The sequence below is a fragment of the Cibotium barometz genome, chromosome 48 (genome assembly GCF_041138505.1).
Source record: "Cibotium barometz isolate CiBa-2024 chromosome 48, ASM4113850v1, whole genome shotgun sequence".
NCBI lineage: Eukaryota > Viridiplantae > Streptophyta > Polypodiopsida > Cyatheales > Cibotiaceae > Cibotium > Cibotium barometz.
The window spans coordinates 20,263,984-20,286,068 of NC_141093.1; positions in this window are offsets into that span (position 1 = coordinate 20,263,984).

A 22,085-nucleotide genomic window follows, 5' to 3' on the forward strand; every position below is an offset into this window, starting at 1 on the left:
AGAATCAACGGTTGTGTCTCTCAATGAGGAAAAAAGCGTTGGTCTCTATGATCCAAGTGCAAGTCTTTTCCTTGATCTGACTATGGGACTTACAGGTTCGATCAAATCAGTTCAGCTAGTTAAGGCTCTTGCCTGCGTTAGAGTAAAAATATCCTGGAGGAACCCCCCGTGCTTTCTGGGCGAGGGAAGTTTTTCCAGGTTCGGTTTTGGAAGAACCGAGGGATTAGTCTCTTGTCCGGATATACGTGGGGGGGAGGCCCTGAGTGAGGGACCCTGCCCCACGCAAGAAGTGCTACTTTTGCTAGCACCCCAGAATTCGTTGCGCAGAGGGGACAGGGATCTTTCATTATGCATTCCATCCACCTTAAACTTTAGCAAACTCGTAACAATTTTTGAATTCTACATAGACTTCAATCACTGCTCATTCACATGACCAATACGTTTATGCTAGATATCTATACCTGGTGCAAACATAGAAACTTTTACCTCAAGCATGCTTACATATAGTAAACATTATGTCCACTCTTTTTCCCTTTGCAACCAAATGATATTTGTTTTTTAATTCCTCAGTGTTAAAGTGTACCTACAAACCCTGCTCAATCATCTGTCCAATAGAAACCAAATTCTTTGTTATGTTAGGCACATGAAGTACATTGGCCATAGCACCTGCACCTTGTGCAAACATAGTAGCTTTCACCTTAGACATGCTTACATCTAAATTGAACATTCTGCCCAATCTTTTGCCCTTTGCAATTAAATAATATTTGTTTTTGAAGTCCATAACATAGCATCTCTCAGAGTTAAAGCATACCTACAAACCCCGCTCAACCATATGCCCAATAGAAACTAAATTCTTTGTTATGTTAGGCATATGAAGTACATCAGCCAAAGTACCTCATCTTGCCGTCCTGTATAGCCAAGGGCACATTCCCAATGTCAACAAATAGGATGAGTCATGTCATCCCCCATATATACATAACTTGTTTTTTCCAAATTTTTGACATCTCTGAACCACACACCATGACAAGTCATGTGGTTATAGGCTCTCAAATCCATATACCATACATCATCACCATTTGTGGATACATTTGCAGTCACTGCATTTAACATGTGTTGCATAACAAACAATTGCTCACATCTATCTTCAACTTGCTTGCATGAAGATGTATAATTATTCTGTTGCAACTTGCCACTTCTTATGTCACTCTACTTCTTTGCGGCATTTTACCTACAAAGTGACCTGGTTTGCCACCATAATAAAAGCAATCCTTTGAACCTGATCCTGATTTCTATCTTTGTCGATTGCCTCAGTCTCTTTGGCTCCCCCCTGCCCATGAGACGCGCCTCTTACACTTGTGTGTGTTTGTTGTTGCTACGAATCATTGGAGTGCTGTTGTCCATAATTTTGATTTCCAAAATGGCCCACCACCTTAGCCTTGACCATGACCTTTACCTTTACCTCTACTTGAGTTTGAGTAGAAGGCATGTTATACAGTGTTATTATTTTGGGAGGAAAAGTCTTCACCCCAAAGAATTCTCTTCTATGATTTGAAAAGATGCAGGGGAGAAGAGAGCCGAACTTCCCTTAGAAAAACATATACCAAATGCTCCCTCCAACCAGCATTCTGGTGTAAGACACTCCTTTAAGAAAACAGGGTTTCTATGCAAGTTTTCAGTTTGATTTTCTTTTGAATACAAGGAGTATTTCTTAAATCAGTATCCCCAAAACTTCTTGATCAAAATTTTGAATTTCATACCAGAATTCCTCGAATTCTATAACCTTGATCCACAGATCAATTCGAATGGTTGAGAAAGACTCATAGTTTAGAATAAGAAATTCATTTTGCTTTAAGAAAGACTTACAGTTTAGAGTAAGAAATTGATTTTGCTTTAATAATTTGAACCAACCATCTCCTCCTCCATGGCCTGGGTAGGATGTGCCCCATCGAGCGGGAGCCACCTTCATGAATGTGAGAGGCTTGTTGCTTCCATTTGGTTAGACTACACCAAGTCATGAATGTGAGAGGCGTGTTGCTTCCATTTGGTTGGACTATACCAAATCATGCTCCAAGGATTTGAGTTGATGTTGCGCATGGGGATTCTCCTCCCAAGTATTCCAAGGCAAGGAGATGAAATTATCCAATCGGAGCCAATCTTATTGTTGATGTGCCACCGCCTACATGCTAGCCAAAGTGGTGAGGCTTTCTAACTTCACCATGTTTGGATGTGGTATGAATGATAGGGAAGGTGAGGGCAAGGGAGTAATCAAAAATGAAACTGTAAAGAAGGTCTTTTAAGGGTAATACTACAAGAAACGAGCAAAGTGAAGAATTTCAAGGGAAATAGGACTTGCCCACAAGTCACCCAAATCGCCAAGATCTTCTAAAATGGCATCCATACCTCCTTCTTCCTTGAGGAGGTCTGTGGCACATTCTTGTTTGATGATTGTATGCACCTCTTAATATTTAGTGGACCAAGACAATCCCATTAAAATCTAAGCCTCATGGTGCTCCTTTCCTAAAATGTCGTGATGGGCAAGAGGGCAATTTCTCTTCATGGTGTGGGCATATGCTTGTAAAGAAGATCTAGAAATAACTGCCAATGCATGGCAAACATGTGGCCTCCCTTTAATTGCTTCCCTGGGGGCTATCAATTCCACTAGTGTTGACAAGGTATATGATCATTTTGTCCATGTGTAGAGTAATCGTGCTATTAGCCACCAAGATCTCCCATGCTGTTCTTTCCAAAACATTATCTACCCATGTGAAGTCCGTCATCTCGTAACATCCGCTCTAAGAAGATTGTAATTGATGAGGTATATAATCAATTTGTCCATGTGCAGAGTAATTGTGTTATTAGCCACCAAGATCACCATGCGGTTCTTTCTGGAACATAATCTACCTAGGTGAAGTCCACCGTCATAATATCCACCAAGAAGATTGTGCAAAGAGCATTTGTTGCCATGGGTTCTCAATGCTCCTCTAGCCATCATTATGGTCATCATCTACTGGTTGAGCTGCCCACCATAATTGATCATCTAGAATTTGTCATAATATGGTTTCAAACGGAACAAATTAATAGGTTTGGGCTAGGGAACTCTATCTATTGTCATAATATGGTTTCAACTAGAACAAATTAATAGGTTTGGGCTAGGGAACTCTGTCTATTGTAATAACCAAAGAAAATGTACCCTGACTAATTTTGGCCAAAATGCGGCCCACATTGGGAAATGAGTCAATAACACCAATGGGAGCTTCCCCCGTTTATTGTTGATAAAAAATAAACTATATTGTGTGCCCCTTCCCAAGAGTGTGGCAAATCTGAAAGTTGAATTCCTGAAGAAGCAATATCCATCTAGTCCGCTTACCCATTAAATTGGCTTGTTAACCAAGAACAAAAGAGATTTATGATCCACATGGAAAGTGAATTCATGTCTCAACAAATAGTGTCAAAACTTATTAATAGCATAAATCATCCCAAGGGCAGAGTAATTCTTCTCCACTTGGGAAAGTAGGCAAAACTACTCATTCTCAGATTCTTACATCAATGCATAGCATATGGCTACATCTGCTACATCTATAAACACATAAAAAGGCCAATACCAATCTAGCACTTACGAGATTGGGACTACCATTAGCATCATCTTAAGCCATTGGAAGGACTTATCTCACTCCAATGTCCATACACAGACTGTATCTTGTTTCATTAGAGTATGCCACATCAGCCACTTATCGGAGAAATCTATTATGCCAGTAGATTTCCCCAAGGAACCTCCTAAGCTACTTTGCATTCCTTGGGTTACTTCATGATCTAATAATTACTTCCACCTTCTGTGGATCTATTGCGAGGCCATCTTTGGACAAAATATTACTGAGGATGCCAGCATTCACTATAAAATCACATTTTGTCACGTTAAGACTCAATCGAGCTTTGCGGGACTTCTCCAAACACAACCTCAGATGAAGGAGGTGTGTTGCTTCCTTCCCAAAGACAAAAATCATCTAATAAGACCCTCATAAAGCTTGTAAAGTATTCACAAAAATATCTTGCACCATCTGTTGTTGTTGCTGAAAGGTTGCCAAAGAATTCTTTAAACCAAATGTCATTATATTAGAGGCAAATATTCCCTCTGTCTCATAAAGGATTTCTTCTCTCAATCCTTCGAAGCTATAACACTTGGTTATATCCACTAAAACCATCAAGAAAAGAGTACATCTCGTGATTGGCTCCATCTAGCAAACAAGGAATCTCGTGAGACTGGCTCCATCTACTAGTAAACAAGGAATCTCGTGAGACTGGCTCCATCTACTAGCAAACAAGAAATCTGTGTGAACGGCTGTGGAAATGGATCTAGGATTGCAGCTGCATTCAGATTCCTATAATCTATGCAGCCCTCAATTTGCCATTCTTTTTAGGGAGAATCACAATTGGGTATAGCCCTATGGATTTATCCACCAAACAAATGAAACCAACTTGTAACAATTTATCAATCTCCTCTTTTACTTGCTTGGTGTAATTGGGATTCATTTGACATCGTTGTTGGCAGATTAGAATTGCATCTTCCTTTAAATTAGTGTGGTGCTGATAAAACTGAGAATCAATTCCTCCTTTACTTATATATCTTTGATATCTTATTGGGATTTGTATCCCAAAGATGTGGTGTTTAATATGCTTTAAAGTATCGTAGGTATGTTATTTTGTACGATGGATACAAGTTTTTGTTTAATGTAGCATAAAACATTTGGTGCATCCATAATGTGGCAAGTCTTTGCATGCATGTGTAAGACCTTAAAAAACGGAGTACGCACATGCACTCACCCATTATGCGTGAACATGTGCGTGCATGCATCTATATATGTGTGTACATGTGTGCATGTATATGCTATGTAAATATGTGTTAACCCAATTCTAGGGTTAACAAGATCTACCGTCATTATCTTACATCAAGGAGTCACAATAGATACACCAAAGGGTCATACATTCAAGATATGAAGCAATAGTGTCCAAACCTACAACTTGGACGAGCACCCGTAATGGTGTGACGAAGAATTTATAGTGATTCCCACTTCAAGAGTGTGTGGTAGCAAGATAGGATGAAGTCCTAAGTGATGTACTTCATGGATATATCATGAGAGTAGTCATTGTAATATCATTAGGCCTCTTATGATCCTAAAGTGCCCAGCCAGCCATAATTTAAGTGAGTGTGAACACTTATGGCCATGTATTTAAATGAATATCTCTCATAATACAACATACTCTCCCATTGTGCAATTGAGTCTTGCTCTTGCTAATCCTCTTGCTAATCTCTCTCCCTAATGCATGCTATCGAGTGTGTGTGAGTGAAGTGAGGTGAGAGGAGGGACGAGTACCATAGTGCAACGCGACGATGTGACAACGCTTATGGGAGGCGCGGTGGAATTGCTTTTCAAGGAGTTGTAGATCTTGGAGACTTCAAGGGTTACGAGCTCGGCCATTGGAAAGATCCTCGCGACATTTGCGGTTCACCAGGTAATCTCTTGTTGGATGTATTTCAAGGAGGGTTAGGGTGAGCCTTAACATTTTTGGCGCCATTGTTGCTGGGGAACCATCCCTTGGCTTTTTCCTCTAAGCTATGCTTTACTCATTGCTCATTATCTTGATTAATGGTTTCCCATGACAAAGATGTGGATTTGATGGTGATTTGGTGTAGAATAGCTCTCTTTTTTGTTTTTGAAAAGAATGTCTTTTGCTTAATTTATTGTTGTTGTTATTGTGTTTTTCATATTCTTAAGGCTTGCACATAGTTCGTATTAGGCTTATTTTGTACCCATTGTATCAAACAATACAATAGAATATAATTTTTAGTAAATGTTAGCTCTCTTTAGTGTTAAATATAATTTTTAGTAAATGTTAGCTCTCTTTAGTGTTAAATATAAAACTAAAATCATTAATTTTAGCTTAATTGTGTGTTTGTTGTTGAAATTGTTTGTATGAGAGTGTTAACAAGCATAAGGAGTAGCTTAATCTTTTAAAAAATTTCTTAAAATCCTTGAATTTGACTAATTTCTTTTAAGGCTGATTAATCTTGTTCTAGAGGTAAAAAAATTAGAAAATATGTTAATTGAGGTCTAAATTGATCATATGAGTAGTCGAAATTAGTGTTTTTGAGTGTTTTGAGAGCATCTAGATGCATCAAAACACCTAATTACATCAATTTTTTCATTAATTAAAAAAATTTGACTCTCTTTGCTTAATTTTATCTTAAAAAGAGGAGACCATAATTAAGAGTCTAATTAATCTCTTATTTTAGATTAATTTACACACTTGTTGTTGATGCACAAAGATTAGCATTTCCTTGCTCTATCCAATGATGTGCTTAATTATGTGAATTAATTAGGAATTAGTAGTTAATTAGAGTCTTGATTAGTATAAAAGAGAGAAAGATTAGTGAAAGGATTAATTTTTATTAATTCTTAATCACTTTTTTTACATAACTCATTAAGGCTAATGAGCATTCAATGAGTGGATGCTCATGAGTTATCAAATTATCCATTTTGGGGTCATTTACGAAGGGTGTAAGGGGTGTTATAAAAAGGTTGACTTTTTTTATTCCCACTTACCTTTTTGGGAAAATGTCCATATCTCCTTAATTTTAAATTAAAAAAATATCCCTTCCAAAAAGAGAAATTCCTATTTTCCTCTAGACTCTAATTTTATTTTTTTCAAAAAATGGTTCATGTCGTGAACCATTTCTGCAACTTCATGTCGTCCTAAGGATTCATGCCCTAGGAGCTTGTGCCAAAAAAAATGAATTTAACTTTTTCGTGAAGTCAGTTTACGGCGTGAATCGTTAAATAATGAATTTAACCGTTAAGGGTTCATGGCATGAGACCCTTTGTTCACGCGACCCAAAGAAAATCAAATTTAACTTTTTCATGAAGTTCGCTTCTTCACGGCGTGAACCGTTAAGGGTTCATGGCGCGAGACCCTTCATTCACGCGACCAAAAAAAAAGTTTTTTCGTGAAGTCCGCTTCATGGTGTGAACCATTAAGGATTCATGGTGTGAGACCCTTCATTCACGCACGCGGCAAAAAAAAAAAAGAATTTAACTTTTTCATGAAGTCTGGTTCATGATGTGAATCGTTAAGGGTTCACAGCGTGACACCCTTCGTTTACGCGACCAAAAATTTGAAATACAAATAAATCGAATTTAACTTTTTTGTGAAGTTCGCTTCACAGCGTGAACCGTTAAGGGTTCATGGTGTGAGACCCTTCGTTCACGTGACTTTAAAAAAAACGAATTTAACTTTTTCGTAAGTCCGCTTCTTCATGGCGTGAACCATTAAGTGTTCATAGTGTGAGACCCTTCGTTCACGTGGCAAAAAAAAAAAGAATTTAACTTTTTCGTGAAGTCTAGTTCATGATGTGAACCATTAAGGGTTCACAACGTGACACCCTTTATTCACGCGACCAAAAAATTAAAATACAAATAAATCGAATTTAACTTTTTCGTGAAGTCCTCTTCATGGCGTGAACTGTAAAGGGTTCACGGCGTGAGACCCTTCGTTCACTCTGGAAAACACCCATGTTTGGAGACCCGCATCTCCTAAACCATGTATATGATGAAGGCGCTAGGACTTATCGAAAAGTTGACATCGAGCTCTTCGACTTTGGACGTGGCCATCCGAAGTCAGAATTGATCATTTTGGTCTCTGACCAGTAACCTCAAAATTCGATCAAAAAAATCAAGGCAAAAAATAGCCCAAAAACCACGAAAAATCATAAAAAACAACACAAAAACGACGACGAACTATACTCAGGCTACTTTTTGAGGGTCTAAACGACAAAATCATGAACAACTCAAGGAAATAAAGTTGTAGTACTCCAAAAGTACTACAACTCCCTCATACAGAGTTTTTCAAAATTCCTTTTTTTGGAACACCCTAAAAAACGTGCTGCGAAATAGGGAAAAAATTTCTAGAAATTTTTTTCGTCTTGAGACTGATGGAAAATAAGTTTCAAGACCTTCTCTTCCATCTGGGAAGTTACTAGCATACGTTTTTTTTTAAAAATTATCTCGAAGAGGTCATTCATGTGCGTATAGCGTCTAAGCTATTTAGGGCAAACGAACACTCTTTTGACCCAACGAAGAGTATGCCAGGACTCTTGAGTTTGTAACGGGTTGTGAAAGAATATAAAAAGCAAAAAAAAAAACTGTGTTTCCTCATTAAGGAGCACTTAGGTACTCAGACATGGCAACGATAGAGGGATTGCTAGGAATCACACAAGGACTGAACCCAATGGCTGACATCTTCAAGCCATTGAGATCTATGCCGCAAATGCACCTCCCAATACCATTGGCCATGCCTATAATAAGCGTGTCATCGGGTTTTACACCCCTTGTCACTTCGATCCTATCGGGCTTTGGTCCCTTACCTAATATCTCCACGAATCCTATAGGTACCAACCCTTTCCTGGATGCCCACACCTTGGACATACTGACTAGTCTAGGAAGGGGGGTAGCCCAAGGACTCAGTGAGTCTCTCCCAACAAGAGCACTCACATACAACCTCAATAACTCATACAGAAATACGGCCGTCCCAAATTTTTAAAATTATGGGCAAATACGACGGAACAACAGGCCCTGTTCAATTCATTCAAATGTTTGAACAGAGATGTGAAGCCTTTGGAAATCCCAACTGTCCCACCAAGGTACATGCGTTGAACCTATGCTTAGAAGAAAAAACTAGTCAATGGTTCATCACATTGATGCTGGCGATCAAGACCAACTTCAAAACCTTGAAATCAGTCTTTATACATGGCTTTTCCAGACAAGGTGATTGGTGGAGTACAGCAACAGAACTCTATTCAATTGAGCGTGAACCAAATGAATCCATTAGAGACTTTATCCTTCAGATAAAACTCTTAGACTCACGATGTGAGTCATGGAAAAAATTAAATGATATTCAATTGAAGAGATGTTTCATAATGGGCTTAAAGGATAACAGCTTACATAATTTGATCATTGTATCCAATCCCAAAACGCTCGATCAATGTTGTAAAACGAAGCAATATGTTTAGATGACAACATGTTGGAAGATGATCATGCTACGAGGTGTTCCTCATCTAAACCAAGTGAAGCAATGGCAAAAGAAAGATCAATCTCGGAATTGAAATTCCCCGAATTCTATGCAGCCTTGCTTAAAACCTTTCAATCGACATCTCTAAGAGAGGATGAGATCCTTCAAAACCAAAAATCCTTAATGCCTCTACAAATGAGGAACGAAATGCCTTATATTGAGTGCAATCACTACGACCATCCCAATCCCCATTGTGCATACAAGGCACCTGTTTTTTTATACTGCATACATTGTAAAACCTTTGACCATGATACTAAAAAGTATCCCACTTTATCCACAATTGACTCAAAACCTCCATCTCCCGTGCACCAAACAGAAACAGTCCAAAGGGTAGAAATTGCTCAAGAAGCAGTTAATCAAACACTTCAGTGTTTCTATTATCGTAGACTGCACAGTTTGGAATACTTTCATGCCCATAATCACTGGCACCTTACAACCCATGTGTGAACGATGTGGCATTGATCACATGTTCCAAGATTTCCCAAGACGAGTTGCTTCAATGCAACTTGTCTCACAAAATACAACTTGTCTCACAACTTGCTTCAATGCAACTTGTCTCACAAAATACAACTCTTAACATCTTCAGTGTGTAAAACGGGCAATTGTCCACGGTGCCCTTGAATGTGCTTACATGCTTACAAGCCAAGGCACGTGAAACAGTCAAAAAGAATGCAAAAGATAATACCTCAACATAGGTAGAAGAACATGCTTTAAAGCACAATCCAAGACAGAAAACAAAAGCTTCTAAACTCAAGAAAGACAAGGGACTATAAACTATCAAAACCAAGGTTGAATTAAAGGACAGGAAAAAGGTGCCTGTGAAGGACATAAATCTAAAAGGGGACATAAACCCACAAGAGCCAAAAGCTATACACATGATGCAGAAGCATTCACCTCAAAGGCCACCATAAAACCCACATGTGCGATACAAGATACAAAAGCTCAAAAGAAAATTCGATCCCGTCGCATCCATGGGCAAACATAATGAAAAACTGACAATCCAAGGAAAGTTAGAAAATGAAACAAATTCTAGTACATTACTAAGTGAGGGTGAAACAAGGTTTGACTCTTCACTCAGTGCACTCGATAGAACAATCAAAAACCTAGAACCCACCCAACCACCCCAAATTGATAGTAATGATCATATGACATATGTAGAATGCAAAAAGCAAGCCCAGGAGAGCATGCTTAGCTTGGTTGAATGTCTTACAAGATCACCAGTTGTGATTGAGCCTCATAATGCCAATCCAAAAAAAAGCAACCAAAATACAAAGCCTAGAGTACTGCTTCTCCTTTCAAGAGCAAGACATACTCCCTACAGAAGAGTCATTTGAGACAGATTGCATAAGTTATACGCTTGAGAAAGCATGTGAGGAATTTGATAATTCCCTTACAAAATTAAAGTAGTCTCTCAAAACCTCATTTGGAGGAATGCTCTTATCTCATTATGAAGTTAGCATAACATCAGCACTTGCACCTTTAAGGGCTCAACATGAGTTATGCCAAGACATAAAGAACATTAGGAGAAATATGGACTCTCCATTTTGCCCCTTAAGGAGTGAATAAAAAAAGATTGGCATGACCAATGAGAGAGCTGGGATTCTAGATCCATGTAACATGGATCTTTTTGTCATATCTTTGCCTAAATCTCTTAAGACAACAAAATAATAGAGCCCATATCTTTAAAAAATAGAGAAATGTCAGATTTCATATCTTTCATGTTAGATGTACATGGAAGTTTAAAAACTAAATTTTTATTTTTTTCTATTTTTTATGTTTAACTTTTTACTTTCCCTCCTTTTGCATTTCATTACTTTTTCATTTTTCCCCTTTTTTTTGGCAGAATTAGCTTTATTAATTTAGATGTCTTCAAGGAGGAGGAATATCAGTAATATTCACGGTGTTTAACAAGAGAGATGATGAAGGTAACTGGATCCCTGATCAGTATAGTAAGTTAAATTGGATTTTAATGCGACCAAGTACTCGTGGCAATTTCAAGGTCAATCACAAAGATGTCACAGACCCCAACAAGCAATGGAAAGGTAGAATCATATAGTTCAGGAGCACATAAATGGTATGAGTACAATAACAGAGGCTTTCATTCAACATGTTTATATGCACAAAGAGATTCGAGTGCATCATGATAACTTCAGTATGATAACTTCAGTGAAAGACATAAGCCTAACAGTAAGTTTATATCTCTGTGCTTTCTATTCCTGTGCTTTGAGTCCATCCACTCTGCATGTTATAATACAAGCATGTTTGCTGTTTGCAGCTTTATATTCATCCACTCTACATGAATGGCAAAATGTAGAATGGTTTAGTGGAAAGCTAAATGTTTTACATGCAGAGATAGGTGCCTTGATCTATGACAACAAGAGTGTAAGCGAATTGGCATCTCAGAATGTTTACTTTTATGATTCAGTGTATGATGTGGAGAAACATAGTTTGGAGTAATTCCACTACCACCGTTGTCTAGCCAAAAATGGTATAATCCTAGCTTAGATATATCAGAAGCATGTAGGGGATAAAGATAAAAACTGATGTTTATGCTGCTGCCATGAAACCATCCACAGGCTCTAGAGATGTGCATCTAAGTTGGTTTGTACCATTTGATTTGTTTGCACATTTGTTTGGATCCTGTGAAATAGTTAAGAAAACTAAGATTACTTATCAATGCAAGTGCCCATTTGAGGATTGGATAACTCAGTTACTGGGTGAGCCATGGCATCTCAAGAGAATTCACCACGATGATATCATTGAGTGTAGAATTACTGTGTCAGATGTTACCTTTAGGTAAGATTACAGAATTACTGTCTGTTGATTGTTGATGGTTTTTATTCATAAGTACTTCATTGTAAGATACTGATTGTTGATTGTTGAATGTTGATTTTATGTTTTTATGTTGGTTGTTTGTTTTTTTTTTACAGGTACTTCATTACAAGACAACCTTTGTGCATTCGTTCAAGTACAGGAGGTGGCGACTTCTACGAGGGGAGTGGCTCAGCTTGGACCAAGACATGCGAGATGGCATGCATTCAGCACTCATTAACGTGAATATTCTTTGGGAGGGTCATGACCCTTTTAGTGTTAATATAGAAAGACATTGGGCCCCTTAGTTTTCTGAGGCAGGAAATCCAACTCATGTCCAATGATCCCCCTTGTAATTTTCATTTTAAGTTGGATGGTAGGAAGGTTGGGAGTCGAAGTGAACATTGCAAAACATGCAAACAGTGTGTTGCTCTCCACACATCCTTGAAATTGTAGAGTCCCTGTAATTCTTATTCTTTTAAGTGAATACTAAAAATTGTTTCTCTAAAAGTGTTGTAAATTTAATTTTATTTCATTTTCATAAATTGTAGTGGTTTTTTTAAGTCTTCTGTGTTTTGAACCCATTAATATGTAAGAAAATAAAGATAAGTATAAGTAAGTATAATTGTAAATATAAGTATAAATATATGTTTAAGTGTAAACAATAATATAATTAATTATCCTAGAAATATAAATATGATTTATGATTTCTTATGTTTTAATGAAGTGTCATTAATTTTAAGTCTGGATATAACTATAAAAATAAATATAACTTTAAGTATATATTTAAGTGTAAATAATAATATAAGTAACTTTGTAAATAATAAAATATAATAATAATATGTAACAAGAAATAGAAGTATGATTTATTATTTATTATATTTTATTGAAGTGTCCTTTATTTATAAGTATAAGTAGGGGTTATTTTCATTCACTTCTATTGCATTCTCTATCTCTCACTTTCTATCCACCTTGCTTGTTGCTCCCTTTACGCCTTCACCTTGGCTTCTCATCATGTTGCGTTCGCACAGTGGATGAGTGAAACTCGTTATACGGTTAGATGTGGGACCAGATTTACCCTAGGTTTTATCAAAGTGTTGAGCTAGAGAATATATTTAGGACTCTAGAGCCCGATAGCTTAGTGCTTGCATTTTTTGCGTGGGATGTGATGATATCAAATTTTTTATCCCTGACTCCACTGCTCGGTGGATACCCCTAGAGTTCCTCTTCTCCATGAAGAGTGGTGACAACCATAGAAAGGTTTTGCAAAGAGCACTTGCACATGTTCCCTCCCCCTTCCAATCTACCTCTGTGTCCCTCACTTTTGAGGAGGAAAACCTGATCGATCTCATTGAGCGGGATATTGCCTTTGCTATTTATATATTATGCTCTGATTTTGAAGAGGAGAACGATGAGGAGCCAGTGGTGGTGCCTCTTCTCACCTATGAAGAGAAGGAGCTAGAGGAGATAGTCCTAGAAAAGCAAGAAGAGGAGGCACGTAGCTTGTCTGTGGACTTGTCGAGTATCCACCTAGAGAATCTGTCCTTTCATGATTTAAGCCATATCAAGAATTTATCCATCTCACGCATTAACACTTTTCCAACGATCTTCAATAGCCATTATATATTTGTTAAGCTTATTGCTTACTATTCTTTTGGCTAAATTAATGTAGCAGCTTCTCCATGAGTACATACCCATACTCATGTACTGGAGAACATTTGCACCAAAGCCTCACCACCGATAACTTCCAGATACATCTCTGGATGATGGGGGGGCCATGGTGGACGAAAACCTGGTCATTGATACAACCCATCACCTGGAATTTTCCTTCAAATTACAAACCTCTCCAAACGACGCTACCATCTTTACAAATTAATGATCTTCAATCCCTAGTAAAAATATCTATATTAGCCTCGCAAGTCGACGTAATTCTTTCAATCCTCACCAACAAGTGGCTACTTCAACACCACAGAGAGTAGTTCAATAAGAGTCTATATGACTCAATTCTTGTACTTCATGTATATCTGCTTTATAAGAGTACTTTATATACATAAAAACATAAAAAACACATTGGCAGAAGATAGCACGAACATGTCCTACTACTCAACAATATTTGACAAGAATCATGCCAAACAAAGGGACATCATCGAAGACCGATTCATTCAAATGATAAATGTCGCTTCAATGAATCAAATGAAGAAGTGAGAATCACCATCTCATTCTGATGATTAAGTCTACGTTTCTCTGGATACTCTCCTCTCTTCTCTCCCATTATTGACATCTCTTAGTATCCCCACTAAAAAAAATCACATGTAACCTTGCTTAGGATTGCCAAAAACAAACTGAGCAAAAAAAAAACTCACAAAAATATAAATATGTAATCATTCGCAAAAAACCCCACCCCCCACCCTTAAGAATTTTCAATAAACCACTAACCTCTTCATTCACTAACTAGCTTTTCTTATTCCTTCCGGAGAAAAAAAGACCATTGAACATCACTCAACATCAAAGCCATCGACAAAGCTTGTCCATTCTCCCCACACAAAGGTCTTCAACGCGATCATGAGGATGCAATCGCCCCCCATCAGGAAGGGAGAGATGTTAACCTAATTCTAGGATTAACAAGATCTGCCGCCATTATCTTACACCAAAGGGTCATACATTCAAGATATGAAGCAATAGTATCCAAAGCTACAACTTGGATGGGCGCCTGTAATGGTGTAACAGATCATTTATGGCGATTCCCGCTTTAAGAGTGTGTGGTAGCAAGATAGGATGAAGTCCTAAGTGATGTACTTCATGGATATATTATGAGAGTAGTCATTGTAATAGCATTAGGACTCTTATGAGCCTAAAGTGCCCGATCGGCCACAATTTAAGTGTGTGAACACTTATGGCCATGTATATAAGTGAATATCTCTCATAATACAACATACTCTCCCATTGTGCAATTGAGTCTTGCTAATCCTCTTGCTAATCTCTCTCCCTAATGCATACTAGTGAGTGTGTGTGAGTGAAGTGAGGTGAGAGGAGGGACGAGTACCCGTAGTGCAATGAGGCAGTGTAACAACACTCGTGAGAGGCACGGTGGAATTGCTTCGCAAGGAGTTGTAGAGCTTGGAGACCTCAAGGGTTATGAGCTCGGCCATTGGAAAGATCCTACACAATAGTTACGGTTCACCAGGTAATCTCTTGTTGGATGTATTTTAAGGAGGGTTAGGATGAGCCTCGCATTTTATGTGTGTGTATCAATGTACATGTGTTCTATATATGTGTACTTTATGTGTATTCTATGTGTGTGCATTTTATCATGTGTTCTATGTGCGTGTGCACGTATTTTATGTACATGAGCATGTGTCATAGACACAAACACGTGTATAGAGTGCTTTACACTAGTCAACAATTGACCTGCTGGAGGCAGGTCTAGGCCACTCATGAGATTGAAATGAAACTTATCTCTAGTATGCTCCCTTCACATTTCCTTCACAATTTGTGATGCTATCCTCTTTTCTCTCTGTCTTTTGAATATTTTTGGATAGAAAAATATCTCACCTTATTAAAATGAATTCCCCTGAAACAGAAATTCAGAAAGAATTTTCCAATGTGCAATTGGAATTAATTGAAAATAGGTATAAAGAACCTTAGTCTAAGGGTCTAGATTTTCAGAAATCTTTGGACTATGGTCCAATTAAGGTTCCTATGGGCCAATAGCATCAATCCATGTGTAGGGAGGAGATAAATCCAATTTGTAAAAGAATTTATCCAAAAATGAGTAAATGCTCACATAAGATGAAGAGTTGAATATGTACAAGGTTTATTAGTAAAAAACTATGAGTAATATCAAAAAAAATGAGATAAATTGAGTATCCAAAAATGAGTAAATGCTCATATAAGATGAAGAGTTGAATATGTACAAGGTTTATTAGTAAAAAACTATGAGTAATATCAAAAAAATGAGATAAATTGAGTATCCAAAAATGAGTAAATGCTCACATAAGATGAAGAGTTGAAAATGTACAAGGTTTATTAGTAAAAAACTATGAGCAATATTAAAAATATGAGATATTTTGGGTATAATGATTCCATTTTGACACATATATAAGGAAGGGGAGTTCTTTAAAGGAGGTGCATATTTCACATAAGATGAAGAGTTGAAAATGTACAAGGTTTATTAGTAAAAAAACTATAAGCAATATTAAAAATATGAGATATTTTGGGTATAATCATTCCATTTTGACACATATGTAAGGAAGGGGAGTTCTTTAAAGGAGGTGCATATTTCACATAAGATGAAGAGTTGAAAATGTACAAGGTTTATTAGTAAAAAACTATGAGCAATATTAAAAATATGAGATATTTTGGGTATAATCATTCCATTTTGACACATATGTAAGGAAGGGGAGTTCTTTAAGGAGGTGCATATTTCACATGCTTGAATGAGTTTTAAACTCAAAAATAATGTGATATTTTTATCTCTCATCTCTCTTGAACCAAACCAAATCAAAATGGAACCAAACCGAATCAAAAAGTAACCAAACTAGGTCCAAATCTAGTCCAAATTCAACCAAATTGACTTGGAAAATTCTAGAATCAGTTTGTTTGGTTAGGAGCTCAATTTTTCCCATAAATAGAAGCCTCCCCTTGTTGAAAAAAAGATAGTGTCTTATGCATTGTTACTCTACTCCACCTAAGCCAAGCCAAGAACTATGAATTCTTTAATAATTCACTAGTTTTTGACACTTCTCTCTTTCTTCAATCCCCATTGGTGGCTCCATCAACATACTAAACCATTGGTGGCTCCATCAACATACTAAACCAATTGATTGGTTGGGGACCTCTACCGTACTGTAAGATCCCTGTTTCCACCGAGCAACAGATTCGGGATACTAGCAGCGAAAGTAGCACTTCTCGCACGGGACAGGGGTCCCACATTCGGGGCCTCACCCACGGATATCCGGATAAGAGACTAATCCATCGGTTGTTCCAAAACCAAACCCGGAAAAACTTTCTTTACCGAAAAGCACGGGCGATTCCACCAGGATAACTTTTTACTCTAACGTAGTCAAGATCATTTCTGATCGAGCTGATCCAATTACATCTATAAGATACTTGGTCAGATCAAGGAAGAAACTTGCACTTGGATCATTGGGATCAACGCTTTTTTTCCCATTCAAGAGGCACAGCCGTTGATTCCTATCCATAGAATAGTTACTGTCCGGGATTTATTTTATCTATCGTAAAAACAAAAGTTTGAGTCTCGATTTACGGATCCATCAGTCCAGCCTAACCCTATCCAGTCCCATGGGTTAGCCAACTGCCCAACCACTGTAGTGATGGGATCCAATTAAGAATTTGGTTAGGTTTTGTCCCGGGTACCAAGGAAAAGAGTTCCAAGGTCCCCTAGCCGGAAGTTCATGCAAAAATAAAACTAGTCACACCACTTACACACCCAATATGAAATTGCCTTTTCACAGATTCAACCAGTTTTACAATAATCCTTTAATAAAACCATAGTATTTATCCGGTTGATTCTTAATTTTTCCATCATTCCTTCATCAGAGTATCTATGGCATCATTGGCAACTAGGACGCTCACCACCTGTCCACTCAGGGGCCGTTTCCTAGTTCCTAGCCCATAATACTCGGCAATATAATCACTTATCAAGATGGACTCTCGTTGAAGATTAGCAAGATCAACCAACAGATCCATATAAAGAGCCATGGACTCATCCATTGAAGACCAGCAAGGTCAATCAACCAGATCCATGCCCGATTTCAGAAAACAACTCTTACTCCTTGTTCCAATATCTTCCTCGACGCATGCGTGGGTATCCTAGGCGACCCAGAGCCCGAGCACCGTATGGTCAGCACCCTCTAGGATCCTTCGCAGGTGACCTAGCGCTTCACTCATAGGCCACTTCCTTGGCTCCTCATCCACCGTACCGGAAGCTCACCATTTTAATCGAACCGAGGCTGGTCAAGACCTCGGTCGACCTTGCTACGCGAGACGTCCTCCATTGACTCTCCGTCTCAGCAGCAGTTGCAACTTTTTCATCACGACCTTAATCACAAGACGGTCAAAATGCTTCCCCAGCATTCTTGACATAAAACAGTCATTTACAAACAGCATTTACAAACAGTTTACAATTACAGTTTCTATATTAACTCTCATTTTTCCACATTATCCCCCATCAACCCACATTACTTATTCCACATTCCATTTATATGTGTACTCATCCAATCACATCATTTTCCATCTCCTCACTTCAGATTCTTTCACATCACATATCTTATATTCACATCCATACATATATCCACATCTACATCCACATTCACATCCATACATCCACCTCTGTATGCATACATTCATATCTACATGTATACATCCATAACTCCATGCATACATCCACATCCACATTCACCTTCACATCCATACGTCCACATCTACATCCATACATCTATTTTCACATTCAGCTTCATACATCTACATCTACATGCATACATCCACCTCCACATTCACATCCACATCTATACATCTACATCTACATGCATACATCCACCTCCACATTCACATCCACATCTATACATCTACATCTACATGCATACTTTCACATCTCCATTCACATCCATATCTATACATCTACATCTACATGCATCCATCCACATCTCCATTTACATCCACATCTATACATCTACTTCTACATGCATACTTCCACATCTCCAATCACATCCACATCTATACATCTACATCTACATGCATACATCCACATCTCCATGCATACATCCACATCCACATTCACACTCACATCCATACATCTACGTCTACATACATACATCCACCTCCACATTCACATCCACATCTATACATCTACATCTACATGCATACATCCACATCTCCATTCACATCCACATCTATACATCTACATCTACATGCATACATCCACATCTCCAATCACATCCACATCTATACATCTACATCTACATGCATACATCCACATCTCCATGTATACATCCACATCCACATTCACACTCACATCCATACATCTACATCTACATGCAAACATCCACATCTCCATGCATAATAAAATTCTTTTAATTAATCTAGGATGATAGTTCCTAGAATATGGTAGAAAATCCTCTTTTCATGCTTTGAATGAAATTATTTTATGTGTATATTTTTATAAAATTTTGCCATAGCTCCGCTACTATAACTAATAAATCTCAATTATTTTAAAAGATAGGTTATCTTTAAGGAAATGATTAGAATGATCCCTAATTAGATCATTGACTCTTAATGGATTAAATAAGAAATAATCATAAACTAAAAGCATAGATAAAAAACTATTAATTTATTCTCAAGCATAGATTAATCTTGGATTAAGAAAAAGCTTTATGAAAAGCTTCATTTGGATTGAGAATGGGTCATGAGTATGACCATTTCTTAAGTGAGAGAGAGAAAAAAACCATTAGAATTCAACATAAATGAAAATTTATGTAATTCTTTACTATCATTAATTAATTAACTTCAATAGCATTTCAAAAACCATACCAATTAAGCTTCTCAAGCTTGAGAGGGGTTGAGAAGAGAGAATCATTGAGAAATTATAGAAAAGATCAAAATTCACTATACTTACCTTATAATTTACTTGATTCTTTATTCACGGTAGAGGCCCCCAACCAATCAATTGGTTTAGTATAATGATGGAGCCACCAATGGGGATTTAAGAAAGAGAGAAGTGTCAAAAACTAGTGAATTATTAAAGAATTCACAGTTCTTGGCTTAGGTGGAGTAGAGTAACAATGCATAAGACACTATATTTTTTTCAACAAGGGGAGGCTTCTATTTATAGGAAAAATTGAGCTCTTAATCAAACAAACTGATTCTAGAATTTTCCAAGTCAATTTGGTTGAATTTGGACTAGATTTGGACCTAGTTTGGTTACTTTTTGATTCGGTTTGGTTCCAATTTGATTTGGTTTGGTTCAAGAGAGATGAGAGATAAAAATATCACATTATTTTTTAGTTTAAAACTCATTCAAGCATGTGAAATATGCACCTCCTTTAAAGAACTCCCCTTCCTTACATATGTGTCAAAATGAAATGATTATACCCAAAATATCTCATATTTTTAATATTGCTCATAGTTTTTTACTAATAAACCTTGTACATTTTCAACTCTTCATCTTATGTGAGCATTTACTCATTTTTGGATACTCAATTTATCTCATTTTTTTTATATTACTCATAGTTTTTTACTAATAAACCTTGTACATTTTCAACTCTTTATCTTATGTGAGCATTTACTCATTTTTGGATACTCAATTTATCTCATTTTTTTGATATTACTCATAGTTTTTTACTAGTAAACCTTGTACATTTTCAACTCTTCATCTTATGTGAGCATTTACTCATTTTTGGGTATCTTCTTTTACAAATAGGATTTATCTCCTCCCTACACATGGATTGATGCTATTGGCCCATAGGAACCTTAATTGGACCATAATCAAAAATTTCTAAAAATCTAGACCCTTAGACTAAGGTTCTTTATACTTATTTCCAATTAATTCCAATTGCACATTGAAAAATTCTTTCTGAATTTCTGTTTCAGGGGAATTCATTTTAATAAGGTGAGATATTTTTCTATCCAAAAATATTCAAAATCTGAATATTCTCTCTCTAGAATATTTTCTCTCTCTAGGTTAAAACAGTTAGAAACAAGGTCTTAAGAGGGATTGATTACAGGGGAAGGTACTAGACATCAAAAGGGGGTTGGGGGAGGAATCTTACATTCTACCCCACTTAAAAAACGCGAGATGTCCTCATCTCGCAACTTAGGATAATTTCGCAAGATGCACGAATAAAGATTAACCACCACGAAAAGTCTTAAAGAGAGCAAGATTCAAAATAAGAACAAGATTTAAACTTTATTCATTCTCGGAACTTATACAGTAAAGATAGAAGAATTCTTTACACTTTCATAAGCCCGTCCATCATATGGTCACAAAAGCAGCACTCACACAAGCTGCACAAGTATAGGGTAACTCATCTATGGGAATGATTCTGCTGGTTATTGCCGCACCTATCTCAGTGGTATGAGGTGATCTAACAAAAGGACCTCTGAGAGGCAAGCCAAAAACGGGGTAAAGGCATATCTTCTCACGAGGAAGAAAACACGCCAGTAAGAAGACCCGCTCAGAAAACCCAAGATGCCTTGATCTCATGACGCAGTAGTATCGGGGACCCAAACCTAAGGCTTCAATAACCATGGCAAAGCGGACATTGTTACGAAAGTGCTGCTGATCCCAGGATGTTACCCTAGTTATGTCTTGATAGGTCCGCCATTTGGTCTGCCCTATAGAAGTTCCCAAGTGAGGGAAAAGTGAGCGCTCATACTGTTCTATAAAATCTTTCTTCACAGACTCTCTTGCGTCTTGAAGGTGAGAAATCATCATGGATAAAACTAATTCCTGTTGCCAAGCCATGAAGGAGATTAAGAAGAAGGGAGATCGATGGAAGTAAGATTACTGTGAGCGACAGTTAAAGGTTACGACTTATATAAAGGAAGGAGCTAGCGTAACTTAGAAGCCAACGGTATCTTGCCACTGAAGTTTTACCGTCTTTCCTTGATTTGGGTTTGGCACATATTTCTATGAAATACATTAAGAACTTTGAGATGAGGAGGTAAAAGAAGCTTGTAGGTTAAGTCACCTACTTTCATTGAATTCAGATATAAGGCCCACAATATCTGGGGGATAACTTCTTATACTTCCCAAGAGATAAAGAACTTCTTTTGGGCCGTACTCGAATGAAAACCAAAACCTTGGTATCCAAAACACCGATTCTCACTTCTGAACTCAATGTTCTAAATCCTTAAAACAGGTGGGACTCCTGAGAAGTATTCTAGGGAAAGGGTCTTTCTTTTTTTAAACAGAAACTTTCTTTTATTTTAGAGAGGGAATAATTATAAGATCAGAAAGGGAGATTCTTACTCCTATATACCTCGAAGGTTGGGGAGGAATCTTACATTCTACCCCACTTAAAAAAGTGCGAGATGTCCTCATCTCGCAAGGTAGAGGACAGCTCTTTTTCTTAAGATCCAATTTTATTCTGGGGTTCCTTATATTGTGGTCAACCCAACAGAACACTGGGATAAAT